The sequence below is a fragment of the Sceloporus undulatus genome, chromosome 2 (genome assembly GCF_019175285.1).
Source record: "Sceloporus undulatus isolate JIND9_A2432 ecotype Alabama chromosome 2, SceUnd_v1.1, whole genome shotgun sequence".
Lineage (NCBI taxonomy): Eukaryota > Metazoa > Chordata > Lepidosauria > Squamata > Phrynosomatidae > Sceloporus > Sceloporus undulatus.
In genome coordinates this window covers 191,910,783-191,925,980 of record NC_056523.1, presented here as the reverse complement: position 1 = coordinate 191,925,980, position 15,198 = coordinate 191,910,783, and the positions used below count along the sequence as shown (strand labels likewise).

The 15,198-nt window shown below is 44.0% G+C and overlaps 1 protein-coding gene across 1 annotated transcript in view; it reads right to left on the bottom strand.

Moving 5' to 3' along the window:
* The window catches only part of ABCD1 (ATP binding cassette subfamily D member 1), a 45,419-nt gene that overhangs the window by 10,601 nt on the left and 19,620 nt on the right, over nucleotides 1-15,198 (bottom strand).

Here is a 15,198-nt window from a genome sequence, read left to right as displayed (position 1 = left end):
TTCCTTCCTTCCTTCCTTCCTTCCTTCTCAGACCAGTGTTCCAACATTTATCTCCTATGTCACCAACACTACACTCCAAGTTAATGTAAGCCTAGATTGAAAATACTCCATACATGCTGCAATGCCACCTGCTTCTCCTCTAATCAACTGAGCCCACAGAGGCCAATCCTGGTGCCATATAAAGCCCTGGAGACCATCCATGCTGCACATTTATATTCCACATTTATGTTCCACACCACAAACAATATCTCATGGGATCCTGGGGTTGGCAGTTTAAGGAAGGGCATTTCAATTTCTCAGCCAGGGAATCTGGTGCCTGAGCAAACTACAAAACCCAGAATTCCAGAGGACATTGGCAAGTGAAGTGAAATATAGCACTATGTTTGTGTAGTGTGATGTGAATGGCTTCTGTCCACAGACCTTGGTCGCTCTTCTTTTGTGGCCTTGGTTTCCCTTCAACCTAAGATGGCAATGACTTATTAATATCGAAACAGCACTACACACAGTGTTTTCAACTGACAACATTGTTATTAAAAACTCCTGGAACACAAAAGTAACATCCATCTTTTCAAAAATGTAACAAGAACGCATACCCTCCATCTGTCCTGATTTGACACTGACGGTATCATTTATTCCTCCGTCATCCCACTTTTTCAGCTGCTATTAAAATGTCCCAGTTTCTGTCTCAGCTTCCACTTTTGCCCCTTTATCCTCAGCTTACTTCCATTGCTGCAAACTGAGTTCAAACGGCAAACGTAGTTTACACTCAACTCAATGGAGGAAAAGGAGAGGAGAGGGCAGAATCTTGTCCTTCCCAGTAGGTTCATGCAAAAGCAAACTACTGCAGGCCTCTGCTAGCTTGTGTGTTCTTTTTCATCAATAGCTTTTCCTGTCTTAATCACACTCTGATGTTGTTTGGCCACACGTATCCCACTTTTCATCTGTGAAATGTTGGAACGTATATTTAACCAGCAGGTTCTTCTTGGTGATGCAGTCATATAGTCCCAAAATCAGAACAGTCCCAGCTGAGGAAGCAGTAGAGGCCTTAAGCACTCCTCTGTAAAAACTGGAAGCATTTCCATCAAAAGTGAAAAACAGCATGATCTGCCAATGCTTAAACCTATGGACATACCTCTTAAGCAAAATAGCCAGGTGTCATAAATGCAAAAGAGGACAAGATATGGCAAAATGTTGGACATTCAAGAAAATTTAGGCCATTACCAAATAAAAGCTAAAATCACTCATATAAATATAAATGCATGCTTCTTAGTCATGCTGAAAATGGAGGACATTTTGGAATTCCTCCTGAACAGTCAGAAGGCTGAAATAGAGGACATGTCCGGGAAAAGGAGGACATCAGGTCACCCTCCTCTTACTGACTACAGGAAAAACCTCAGTCTGAGTAATCGGACACTGACCGAGATCAAGGCTGTAAGTAAATGGAAGCAAGAGGTTGGTCACGGATATAGATGGGTTGGTGGCAAAATTAAGACATTAAAACCCCAAATAAGAATACTGCTTTTCAAATGAAATGTTTCCTCATTCCTCAGATTTCTAGTATTGCTGAGTGAGATACTGAAACTTGTTCATACTGCCACTTCCTTTGGTAACTTTTCCTTCTGATCCCCCATCCATGTCTTCTCTTCGGCATGTTCCCCTTTTTACTGACCTCAATGTAATTCTTTCTTAAAGACTGTTTTGTAAGTCTTCTTTATAATTCAGTTTCAAAGCCCAGAAAAGTACTGAAAAATAAATGCAACTAAGTAAAGCAGAAGGTACATGTTCTTCTGAAATACTTTAAAAAAATAAGTTGGTCGGGTTTTTTTTTGCTGATGGTAATACTGCACTGAAAAGAAAGAAATACATTGTATGAGGAAGGAGAACTGACTGCTGATTTGAAGGGGAAATGTCTAAATTAACTTTTTGGATCCTGGCCACTCTTCCTTTTTGTCTTGGATAAGTATCCATTACCTAAGCTCACGTTTATCTTCATTCTTCCAACTGCTAAAACTATTTACCAAGGGGTTCCATAAAAGCATGTCTTCATTTTTGGAAATTTATCAATTTTAAGGCTACAGGCTTTTAACAACCCCCTCATTACTTGTTAAATTAATTCTTGAGTCCTGACTCTGACTTTTAGGCTAAGACATGGCTGAGATTCACAGGCAATTCAGCCAGAGAGCGCTTGGTGAAGAAAAGCTTGGGAGTATATCCCAATACTTAAATTAACTAGTTTATAGATTGGGCATTGTGCAACTTAATCCATGCTCATTTTTGTTTGCAAATAAACAGGATGGACTGTGTGTCCATACTTGTACCAACTAGGAAATCTCTAAACCTTATACTAGTCAAAGCTAGATCCTAGAAACGCTTAAAAACCACTTCTTTATTCATCCACTGGAGTATTGTGATGAGGCTGGGGATAGAATGTTCAAATCCCTTGTTTTTGTTGTTGTGTTTCTTCACGTCTTTATGATATATATGGCAACCCTAAAGAAGACCCTAAACTCCTATCTGAGGCTGAAGAGTGTGTAACTTGCCCAAGGACACCCCGTAAGTTTCCATGGCCAAGCAGAGATTCGAACCCTGATCCCCGCCAATGTTCAAACCACTACTCCACATTATTTTAGGTCAGTCGCACACTCTCAGCCTAACCTATCTCACAGGATAAAATATGGGAAGATCATGAATACTGCTTTAAATTGCATGGAAGAAAAGTGGGTTGAAAGCACCATCTTTTATAGTACGAGATCAAGACTAGTCATGCTTAGACTGAAATCCTTAAGACAAATTTGAACATTGATTTCAGTTGGCCATCTCCTGAAAGCATGATGAAGTGCTTCTCACAGAACTGCAATGCCATCATAAAAGTTGGAAAGGCAATCAGCAAGTAAAAGTTGAATACATTACTACAGCACTGCATAAATGTATTACTCATAATGCATAAATGCATGGATGAATAAATGTAACAAATCCGAAAATTCATAAATACATAAAGGGATGTTGGAGGGATCGAGAGAAACGAACACTAGGAATGTCAAATTGACACAGAGGTCTTATTTACAAGTGATATTGCTCCCTAGGGAATTTCGAACTCACAGCATGTAACATTTTTGTGTTTTTCTGCCTGTTAAATCTGGGCAGAACATCGGGCATGTGCTTCAGAAAATTTAATTCATCTTAACTGTTCACCAGTCTCTATGGGACTTCATGAAATACTGGGAAGCAATGATTAAGACTCAAACATGCTATATTGTAATTGTATTCTGTTTGGATTTTATTATCATCATGTGCTGTTTCTTCTGGCAGGAAGAAACAAATTCCCTTTTTAAACATCAGTCACCATTGACTGAAAAACCACATTGCCTTAGCATTAGTTGTGAGCATCCAACAGTGATTTTCAAAGGCTGATTTTTATTTATTCTTGAGTTAGGGAGGAGGTGTAATGAGAATTACACGTTTCCATTTACATTAAGCAACTGGCATGTGAAGAAGAAACTTTTAAATTCAGCATTTTACAGATATTAGTTTTCTACTCCCAGCTCAGCCTCATGATTTATTGCAAAATACTTAACATCACAAAACTGCTTACGCTGCCACCAGCGCTTCCATGGGGATGTTTCATTTCTATTCCAGAAGTTCCCAAACCACCATATATGTGCATATATAACAAAGCAGCCAGATTCAATGCAAGTTGACCATAGCATTGCTTGGAAAAGTTCCTTTGCCAAAACAAAAACTTCCTGAGCCATTCCAACTCCCAGATAGCCAGGATGACATGTATAGCCATGCTAGCTGGCAAATTCCAGGGTTTATAATCCCCAAAGGCAACTTTTGTGTCCTCTGACATTGATTCTAAAGCAACAGTTGCTGAAATCATGATCATGATCATCTCACCTTTCTATGATGAAGGCCAGTTCTGCCATAAAGGGGGAATGAGGCAGATGCTTCAGGCAGCAGATTTTGCTGTCAGTAAAGGACAGCAAATTATAAGTTGCTTTGTTATTATTGTGATCTCTTCCCTTCTTTCCAGGAAACTTGCCACGAACCAGGGATGTAGCCGGGGGGGGGGGGGGGGCTTGGGGTCCAGACCCCCCTCTTTGGTTAGATAAAATGAATGGTGTGTGCTGCCGCGCCGCCGCATCCAAGCCCCATTATAATGGTGGCACTTAGTCTGGACCCCCCCTTCCCAAAATCCTGGCTACGTCCCTGCACGGACCAGGAGCCAATTGCTCAGAGACAGTACTGATTCAGGGCATGTGTGTTATCAGGGAGATGCAGGGGATATGGATCATACTAGATGACACCTGAAAAGGTGGGGTGACACCAGTTGGGCCCTCCTCCCGCTGTGGTGATGTGCAGTGTTGCGGCTGATGCCTGCCCCTTCTTCTCCACTGCCATAGCTCTCTTGGATGAGCGACCCAAGGCAGCAGACAGAAGGAGACACAGGTGCACGTCCTTTCCAGCTTCTCCACTGCCCTGCCTCTTTCCACCAAGGGAGCTAAGGCAGAAGAGAATAGCAATAGCAATAGCAATAGCAATAGCAATAGCAAGTACATTTCTGTACTGCTTATCAGTGCACCTAAGCACTCCCTAAGTGGTTTACAAAGTGTAAGCTAATTGCCCCCAACAATCTGGGTACTCATTTTAGCGACTTCCTTGGAAGGATGCAAGCCTGAGTTGAGCTTGAGCCCTTTTGCTGGTATTGAACTCGCAACCTTATGGTTTGTGAGTGAGTGGCTGCAGAACAGGCATTTAACCACTGTACCACCAGGGCCACCAGAGAATGCCCCTTTTGGCTTCTCCACTGCCCTGGCACTCTCCACCAAGGGTGCCAAGACAGGAGCCAAGAAGGGATAAAGACATGTCCCTTTCGGCTTCTCCGGTGCCCTGGCTCTCTCCACCAAGTGAGTCAATGCAATGTGGCTCATGCCACTTCCATCTCTTCCTGCTGCCTTGCTTGCTTGGCCATCCGCTCACCCACTCCCAATAGTCCTTTCTGGGGAAGTGGGTGGCAAGTGGGGAGGGAGGGTAAGGTAGGCCATCATCTGGTAGCTCTTTCCAGGTTTGGCTAGATGATGGCCAGGTGACCAGGGAAGTAGGCGAGTGAGGCAATAGGAGAGGAGGGTGGGGAAGCCCCAGGGTGAACCCACACCAACCTTTTCCAGGACATGTCCTCCATTTCAGCCTTCTGTCCAGGAGGAATTTCAAAATATCCCCCATTTGGAGCATGATCGAGAAGCATGAATTTACATTTATATGAGGGTTTTTAGCTTTTATTTTGCAACGTCCTACATGTTTTGCATATTACAGTGTCTTGTCCTCCTTTGCAGTTAGGACATCTGGCCACCCTGGGCAGCCCTTTCCTGCACCAGATGACATCAACTCTAGCGGTGCCACTGGTCCAGGCGACCGCCATTTTGAGCAACACTGTCCTATGAAACATTTCAGTTATGAAAAGAAGTATTTCCTATGACGTATTTGAGTTTCCTATGGAGCACTTGGGAGTCAGTGTGGTGTAGTGGTTTGAGTGTTGGACTAGAACAGTCTGGGAGACCAAAGTTTGAATCCTAACTTAACCATTAAAACCTCTTGGCTGTCATTGGGTAAGTCACACTGTCTCAGCCGAAGAGGAAGGCAAACCCTCTCAGAACAAATCTGGCCAAGAAAACCTTAGGATAAGGTTGCCATCATGTGGCGTTGACTTGAAGGCACATAACAACAACAATTTGAGTCAACCTGTGATTCCTCGGCATTCGTTGTAACCAAGCCTGAAGAGGCAAACTGCATTCTCTGCTATTATTGTGTACTGCACTGTCCCAATGTAGGCTACAAGTTCACTGCAGACAGAGAGGACCTGACTTTCACCTGAAGGAAGAGGCACCTTTGTTGTGTCACATTCCTTTGGGGTCCATGGGCAGCAACTTTTAGCTTATTAAACTCTTTAAAACACTGGATGTGGTGTCACAGGAGGAATGTGATCCTTCCAGTGGAGTACATACAAAACTATCTTGTAGAGTAAATCTGGAGGGAAGCCTTAGGTATGTAGGTATGGTCACTTCACGAGAAAGTCATCCTACAATCCTAGGAACACTGACTCAAAAATAAGTTCTGCTCACTTTAGCTGGCTTGTTTTATAGAAGTGTATTTAGGAGTGAAGTTTCAAGATCCTTTTCTCGAAGTGTCAATTTGTGTTAAAGAAATAAAAAGTCACTATTAAAATAAAAAAGCAAATAAAACAGGCTGTATTTCACAGACTTGATCTTCCAGATAACCTGCTCCTGTCTGCTGTTCATTAATGCAAATGCACCGGGAAAGGCTGAGAAGTCCTTGGGTGATTGTTTAATTTAACATAACGTATTGAACTAATTATATTTAAAGTAAACAATACTTTTTTTAAAAAAGGAAGGTCATTCAAACAAAGCACCAATTAGTAAAGACTGTGAAAGATGAGTGGAATATTCTTTTGTTCTTCTTTGCTGTTTCCCCACGGAAATCATGAGACGGAATCTCCCATCATTTTTCTTGGTTATACCAGCTAGCTAGTAGAGTTGAGGGGACTTGCAGTCCAACAGCATCTGGAGACCCACATGATTTCCCCCCTCTGATTTAGACTGAACTCCTTAGGATCCTTAAACAGAGTTTTCCTACTTGGATGCCTGGCTGAGTTGTAAGGGTCAACCATCTCCCTTCATTTGTTACATGCCTCAGACCTTTCAGTACATTTCCTTCTTCCTTCTCCTCTTTCCCGGCCATTGCCAAAACAATTACATATGATAGACTCTTGTTGAAGACACCACCACCACTTAAGCAGCACTGTATTTGTAATTTCACCAGGCTGTTTTCACCAAGCCCATCCACGCCCAGCACTCTCTCGAGATCCTTTTTGTCCTCTGTAGAAACTGAAGTATCAATCCTATAGCCTGTGCCTGAAGCTGTGTATGGGGGGAAATGGCATTATTTGGGGCCTTGTGGAAGGTCCCAATGACCTGCTGGCTACAGGGTCACTTCCCTGTGCTTTGGGTTTCCAGGAGGGTCAGAAACACAGTAAGGTTCTTCCTTGTGCTATTCCAACCTTCTAACTTGAAAATCCAATGTGAAGATTAGGACAACTCAGACCCAGTTCCCAAGACTGGAGGAAAGGACGAGATGTTACTTCTCTGAGCTATGAGGAGGGATGGACTCTAACATAGAGATGGGAACCACACAGCCCTCCATATGTGGTTGGAACGCAATTCCCAGAGGCCATAGCTGAATAACCAGAGGGTAGGAGTTAGAGACCAACAGCATCTGAGGGGCTGCAGGATTCCCCACCCTGCTTTCACATATTGCTGGATGAGCAGGATTACCATTTAAAATTTTAGGACAGTCTTTCCCCATTGTCTTCCTTCATCTGCATTGGCTAACCATTGGCAATGCAGGCCAGGACAGAGGAAAACTGGGGTCCAAAACATATTAAGATATCCAGATTAGGTGATGCGGAACTGAGGGAAACTAGTCAATGAATCTTGGGGCCAATGGGAAGGGAATTTATCAAAGTACTCCATTATGATATTTTTGCTTGTTTGTTTCTTAGCTCTTAAGACTGAGAGGTATTACCATTTAAATTTTTAAAAAATTTCTAAATTTTAAATTTGGCTGGAAGTCTATTTGAACTCTCCCTCTTTCATTTCTGATCAATCCCATACTTGGCAGAGGCCATGAAGAAGTTAAGTACCAGTGCTAAATTCAGAGTCACACAGACAGCTGTTCGTGATCTATAGTATTTTTTTTATTATATCATCTGAAGAAACCTGGCTGTCACCAGAATTAAAGGCACTGTGAGGAAAGAAGGAAAGGGGAGGACGGGGTGGCAGTTCTGCAAGTACAAAACACCAGAGAAAGAAAGTCTTTGTTGCATAGTTTGTAAAATTCTGACATCAGAGGAAGCAGATGGGAACAGCTTCATTCCTCTGCAAGAATCTTAATTTTGACACACATTCAACCTTCATGGCACATACTTTGGCTTTTCTTTCCCCCCCCCCCAACCCCCCAACTATGAAGCCATAATAAAAAATATGTTTCTTTGTTGGGGATTTTCATCCTAAGAAATGCATACAGTGGATGGCAGGCTCAAAAGATTGCCAAAAAAGGATTCAACAATGAATTTTTAAAATACTGTATCTTACAAAACACAGGCAGGCAGACAGATGCACTGCAATTAAATAAACTAGCAACCTGCACAATAAAGCACAGAAGAAAACAAGCTGAACTCTCCTCTTCAAGGTCTAACCTGTAGCTTGAACCCACTTCAAACTCCTGTATGCTCCCATGCTTTCGTAAGAATTTCAGAGTTGTAAGAAAATGGGTGTTACAAAGACTTGATCCTGACAGGATTTGGCATAGGCTTGTACTTGCCTAGAAATGGCTCAACTTAACTGGTTTGGCTGGAGTTGGCTTGCTGAAGGTCTATGGTCAGGATTGCAACTTGTGTCCCCTAAAGAGCAGGGGGCACAAGTCACCCTTGTTCCTATTAGCGATGTAAGCTAAAAGGAGGGCTGGCTCATAGGAGCTGGGAGTAGGTAGAGACAAAACAGCAGCCTCAAATTGCCAGATATTGGGCCCATACAGACAGGCCAAAATAAAGCTGCTTCAGGTCACTTTGGAGGTATGCTATTTAAATGACACACGCACCTTAAGAGACCAGAAGCTGTGCCAAAGCTGCGCTCCAGTCCTTAGGACTTGGAGTGTGGCTTTGGTGCAGCTTCCAGACACTTAGGACGCATGCATCATTTAAACAGCATACCTCCAAAGTCATCCAAAGCAGCTTTATTTTGGCCTGTCTGTATGGGGCCAGTCTTTTCAAAGCATAAAGAACAAAAAGAAGCAATGAAGATATGCAGAGAGAAAACTATCAGAGATTAAAGAAACCTAAGGCTAGCTCTGCACATGCAGAATGTGACACGGCAGGCTGTGCTAGCTCAAAATACAGGTTAGAGACCTATTTTTGTAATGGCAAATATGCAGACTCTTACAAGCAAGAAGCCTGTGTCATATCAAGAGAAGGCCTACTTCAAACCGCTATGCTCACCTGCCATTACAAGGAGGACCACACACCATACGGACATTTTTCCTTAAGGGAATACTTTTCAAATGTGACAGCCCCTGCAGTCTGAACAGACTCTTCCATCCACTGCCATACCACACCACCACCACCCCATTTTCTGCAATGCAGCTCCACCAAGAGGAACACACAAAGATGTCCCATCCTGAACCAAAATGACAGGGTCCCTAGGCTTTAAAACTGACCGAGTTGATATGGCGATTGCCCAAGTCAGCCATGAAGAAAGCTGAGTATATTGTAAACAGTCTGCTGGGTGCTCCAACTTGACTGCCATGTTCCTCCGTATGGCATTGTCTATGTGATTTGTGTGTTGGGGGGAGGGGGTACAACCACACAGGACTATCCTTAGTGGACAGGATGCCAACTGTTGCCCCTAGGAAATAAGAAATCCATGGGCACAGTTGCAAGTGCAAGGATGACAAGTGACAGTGGCTCAAGAGCTGCTTGGATGGATTCAAAGCCAAAGTAGTCCCTGCGCACAAATGAAAGAGTAGGGCCCTAAGATTTGCTTATAGCATAAAGCGGTGGGGGAAGGAGGCAAATAATATGTTTGTATACGCAACTCCTCAGCCCTAGCTAGCCTGCCAATTGTGAGGAATGCTGGGAGTTGCAGTCCAACAAGATTTGGATGGTTGTATGATCCCTAGTTTTGGTGTCAAGCTTTGCACACCCCAAGATGCTGCCACCCTTGTAAAATTCCCACAATGCTTTGACCAGTAGTAAGCGGCATTCTGGAGCACTAGGAAATTTTACATTTGGGTGGCTTCCTGGACCCATGCATGGGAGAGTAAAGCAATCACCAGATCCAAGTGTATAAGTATTGTTGCCAGCCCTATAGGATGTTTCACCAGAGAAGAGAAATAGGATGCTAGTTGCATTTTCCACTAAGCAGCCATATCCTTCCTTGCCTAGAAAAACGGTGCCAACAGGGTGAAGCATACAAAGCAGCAGCAGCAAAAATAACTGCACGTGGCTGAAGAGTGGGAAGGGGAGGGAAGAGGAAGAAGACACTTGTGCAAAATGGCAAAGCTGAAGAGAAGAGCTAGTGAGATACTACTATTAGGGCTTGTGCACTTGTGGAGCCAAATACGCCCAAAGCTAGCCTATGAAGATTAAATGAAAGCCTGTTTTACAGTTGTAGCGAATGCCCATTTCAAATACACATGAGCACACATTAGGTAGTTTGGTTGCTGGTCTGTTTCTCTTCACATGGAAAACACAACTGGCAGCAATTATTTAAACAACAAAAGCACCAACACAACCTTCATGAGTACAAGAGGGCTCAGGGTTGCTTGTTTGAAATCAAAAGCATCTGTGGGAAACAACTAGCTAACTACATGGAGGGCAACCATCCATCTTCATCTTCAATTTTAAAAAAATATATAGTTCCTCCATTCCTTTGCTGGACTCCACCTCAGTCACATCACACACAGTGGGGAGAAGAACAAAGACTTGTGGGATGCAACCAGTCCAAGCTGCTGTCCCCTCATGTGGAAGAGGGGATGGAAAGTAGAACAGAAGCAACTTTATCGGCTGAGGCCCTCTCATTTGACAGTAAAATATGTTGTATTACAGTTCAGAAAAGTTCCTTGTTTGGACAACAATTTCCAGAATCTTCAGGAGGCAGTCCCCAAAAATAGCTTTTACAGGCTCCAGTCTATATAGCCCCCTCTAGACAAGGTCTTGAGCATTTCTGACCCCCTTATATGTTTCAAGGAAAAGAAACCTTGAAGAACTGGCATAGCAGAACTACAACAGCAGTGGACAAAAACACTGCAGCCACTCTAGAGCTTACCTTTTGGGTCACTTACGCACTACTTTGGCAAGAGACATTGTTTAACTGGGAACACCAGCTTCTCCAACTTAAAGGATCATTTATACTCAAGCTGAAAATGTTGACAGGGATGAAAAGTCATGTGGACAAGGCGTTAATAAATGGACAGGGATTTATATTTAAGTGGCACGTGACCATGTAAAGTATAACATGTTATTGTAGAACAGTGTTTTTCAAAATACCTGCTCCAAGGCCTCTTGCACTCAAGTTTATCTGCTGAGGACTCACTGTGGATCAGAAATGGAATCCCTTGTGTAGTGCAGCAATTCTGTGACATATTGTACTTTTGTTTTTATAGGTGCCCATCAGATCTGAGCTATGGCACCCACAGAACACACCTAGAATGACCCCAGATACCAGCACAGCTTGTGGGAGACTGTGAACAAATACCTCTTTTTTTTTTTAAAAAACTGAATTATTTACCTGCCTCCTCAAGAGGAGGTCTTTGAACCTCTGAGGAACACCAGGGTTAGCAGAACACAGGTGAAAACTATGAACCTACAACATTTTTTCTTCGCTTGCTGTATCCCTCCCTATGTCATTTCACCCAAATGCCTCCCAAAACAGAGCATACCTCAAATATGGATTTCAAGCAACGTTTCACATACATAATCCAGCGTGGTTTTTCAGCATCACAGTCCAGCTAGGTTCGCAGTAGTGGCAAAAAGTGGGCATCAGGGGGGAGGCAACAAAGGGGAGAGATGCAAGCCTACATTCATGGCTTGATTGTGTTTAAAACTTTGTGTAGTTGTTTTGGTGAAGAAAGGCCATAACTAATCCAAGTAAAGCTGCCAGGCCATATGAAGTAATGGCAATGACTGCTGCTGGTGGTCTCCCCAAAACATCAGCGGACACAGAAGACTGGCAGGGGGCAACACATTCTTACCAGAGGAGGAGCTTTGGAGTTGCTATCTTGTGGATATTCAGGCACTGTGTTTACAAAAGTCACCCCCCATGGAAGGACAGAGTTCGAGATGCTTGGCAATATAGTTTGACCCCTTCTGCCCTGAACCAAGACAAGAGAGTCAGAGACGATTACTAAGTGCACAGAAAATGGGTACAAGAAATGAGAACTGTCTCAGCACAGGAAAAAATTAGGGTTGCTCCTTCATTTAGTTGGGGAGATCCCTGATCCTTTTGTGCAGCTCCTGAGGTGGAAGCCAGGATCTCTCTTATCGAACACACAGCTAAGCCATGGCAAAGTGGGAAGGATGTTTCAGGATGTCGGAACTCAAACCTGTTCCACCACTGCAGAGGTTGTTGTTTTTCACCCAGGATTTGACAGAGTTCCACGAGACGTGTTGCATTTCAGGGACGCCAGCAAGTTGCTGTTCTAGGCGTTGCTTCTCCTCCGCAGGGACAGACGGGCTGCAGGGTCTAGTTTTTCAAAACGCCAGCCTCCTCTCCATCAAATTGGAGAAGATGGTATGGACTTCCGGGAGGAGGAGGAAGTAAAATGAGGAGGCCAGTAAGATGTTATTCTTGGCTGTGCTTCAAACAGTGCCTGGATCTCCTCCACTCATGTTAGGCCCCTGCCCCCTCATTCCTCTGGGCCAGGCAATGCCCTGGTGTGTGGTGGGGTTGGCATGCCCATCCATTCCTGAGAGGGATCTTTTTTTCCACCGAGCCTCTCTGGGGTTGTCAGGAACAAAGCGCCTCTTAGTCTCCAGAGATGAGCCTGTGATGGCCACCCCCACTGCTGCTTCCTGCTGGGGACGTGACTCCCTGCTTGGGAGAGAAGCCAGGGACTAGAAGGGGTGATGGAAACAGGGAGAAAGGGTGGACGGAAAGGAAGCCTTTGTGGGCGGGAGGAGGAGGTGGGCAGCCCAGCATTGCCAATTCTGTAACACCAGCTTCCTGTCCCCTTATTAAAGTAAACAGGAAGGAAGATTTTGGCAGGTGCTCCATCTCTTGTCAGAATGCTTCAGTTGTAAAAGGCATCTTCAGGATGTATGGGATCTGCAACTATTCTAGTAGGAAGTCCCAGGAAATTCTTGTGTAGTCCCAGCTTCAGCCAAGAGGCACCAGGTGGGGGACCCAGTCTAGAGCAATCTCTGCTGGGTCACTAAGGAAACTAAGTTACTGCCCACAAAGAAGTTCCTGTGCCCTTCCTTGGTACCCTTCGTGGTGGCTGGTGAGGGTGGAAGTGGATGAAACTAGCAAAATAGGGGGTTAATATAGTGGCAGCCACCATGGTGGTAGGAGGAAAGAAGAGACAAACTTTCCTCGAAAATCCTTGAGTTATAGCGACCCTGTGGAGGAAACATTTCCAAGACCCCCATCCTACAGTGCTCTGCCTTAGTCTTATAGATTTATGCCTACTGTCTGCCTAATTGCACGAGGTCTCCCTCTATTTCTACTACCCTTCACCACTGCTGTCAGAATCAATGAACTTGTGATGGGGGCTTGTTACTGGAGGAAGGAGGTACCTGTCCTGGCATATGGTTGGGAGTGGGTGCTATTTCCAGAAGACTATGGCAGCAGTCATGGGCACCTCCTGAAATATGTTCAACCAGGGCAGAGTACTGTTTAGGCGTGATGGCGAACCTGTGGCACACTGCCAGGAGACAACGCAAAGCCCCTGAGGGCACATGGCAGAGCCAGGAGGAGCAAGGGAGAAGGGAGCAGAGCATGCACAGGGGGAGAAGTGCTCCAATTAGGAGGGGTGAAAGAAAGAAGCGCTTCATTTCTCCACCCATCCCACTTTGGAAAGGGGTGGAGGATCCTTTCTAGGAGGTAGAGTGCTTGGTTCACTAGGCAGCTCTCCCTCCTGGAAAGTGTCATGGGGTGGGGTGGGTGGTGGGTGGGAGCACGAGATTTGGTCCCCTCCTTTTCAGGATGGACTCCATTTCAATCTCCTGTCCAGGAGGATTCCAAAAGGTCCTCCATTTTGAACAGGCTGAGAAGGATGGATTTAATATTTATCAACTGGTTTTTGTTTTGTTTTGTTTTGAGGTTTATTGTTCTTCCATTTTTTTCCTTGCAGGTTTCCCCCTGGAGTCCTGCCTGGAAATCCCACCTCCCAAGTCCACCCTTGGCACTGGTTGACACCCAATGCGAAACGCCACTGAGTTTGGGCACTTGGTCTCTAAAAGGTCGCCATCACTGATTTACAATGTTGGACCGAATTTGTGTCTTAGAGTTACTCAGGCCAATGAAGAAGGCAGGGCGTTTAGCATTAACATCTTTAATGTTCAGTGAAACAATTTAAACTTCTCAAAAGCTTTGCCCTTCCCAGTGCTTCAATACTCAACAGAATGTGAGAATATTTCATACATAGATTTTTTTTAAATTGCTTGTATATACAGTGGGACCTTAGTATCCACTGTATGCCATCTGTGGATTTAAGCATCCACAGACAGCAAGCCCCCATTGTTCCCAATGGCAGCACTACTCCAGCATGCCGCTATTAGGAACAACAGGGCTTACCTGAAGTCCTGTAGTTTCTATGGCAGCACAGCCATGTTCATACACCACCACAGAGACAACAGGTTCTGTCCCTAATCGCGCCGCCATAAGGACAAGGGACTTGAAGTCCCATGGTTTTCGTATCCACAGGAGTGGGGTTCCGGAATAGATCTGCCATGGATCCCAAGTCCCATTGTAGTGTCAAATTAAAATAACTTCTTACATGTCCCAGATGCATTTTTTTTATTTCCATCTCTTTACAGTTCAGGGGTGGGAATCATAGAGACATTCAGACACTGTTGGACTGCAAGTCCCAGCATCTTCACCACTGCCTAGGCTGACTAGGGCTACTGGGAGTTGTACTCTAACAACATGTAGAGGCCTGCACATTTATCCTCTTGCTGTAGTTGGTAAATTTTTATAGCAAAATATAGACTAAGGTCCACAGACTTTTAGTGTAGTGTAAATAACACCAGTGCAATTACACTAGACGCACATTGTGTAACTGATTGTTCATGTTGATAACTTTGACCTCAGCTGCTGTGCAACAGCTAGTTAGTCCTCACGGACCAATCAAATGAAAGAGATTGTGTGTATCTTGCAGAACAACTAACGGTACTATGCACTGTATATATGCACTCTGAGAAAGTGCAATTATTTGTGCAGTAATTTTTTTATACTAGCATAGTGCCCAATAGGATTCTGCCATATTCAACACCACTAGAGAAAATTTAGGGTTGAAAACGCTTGGCTTTACATTCCACTTGTTAATGCACTAAAATACTTTGTGGTATAGTGTGACAGCTCAATTCAGTGTGATTTTTTTTTAGTGACATTATGTTTTTATTTTTTA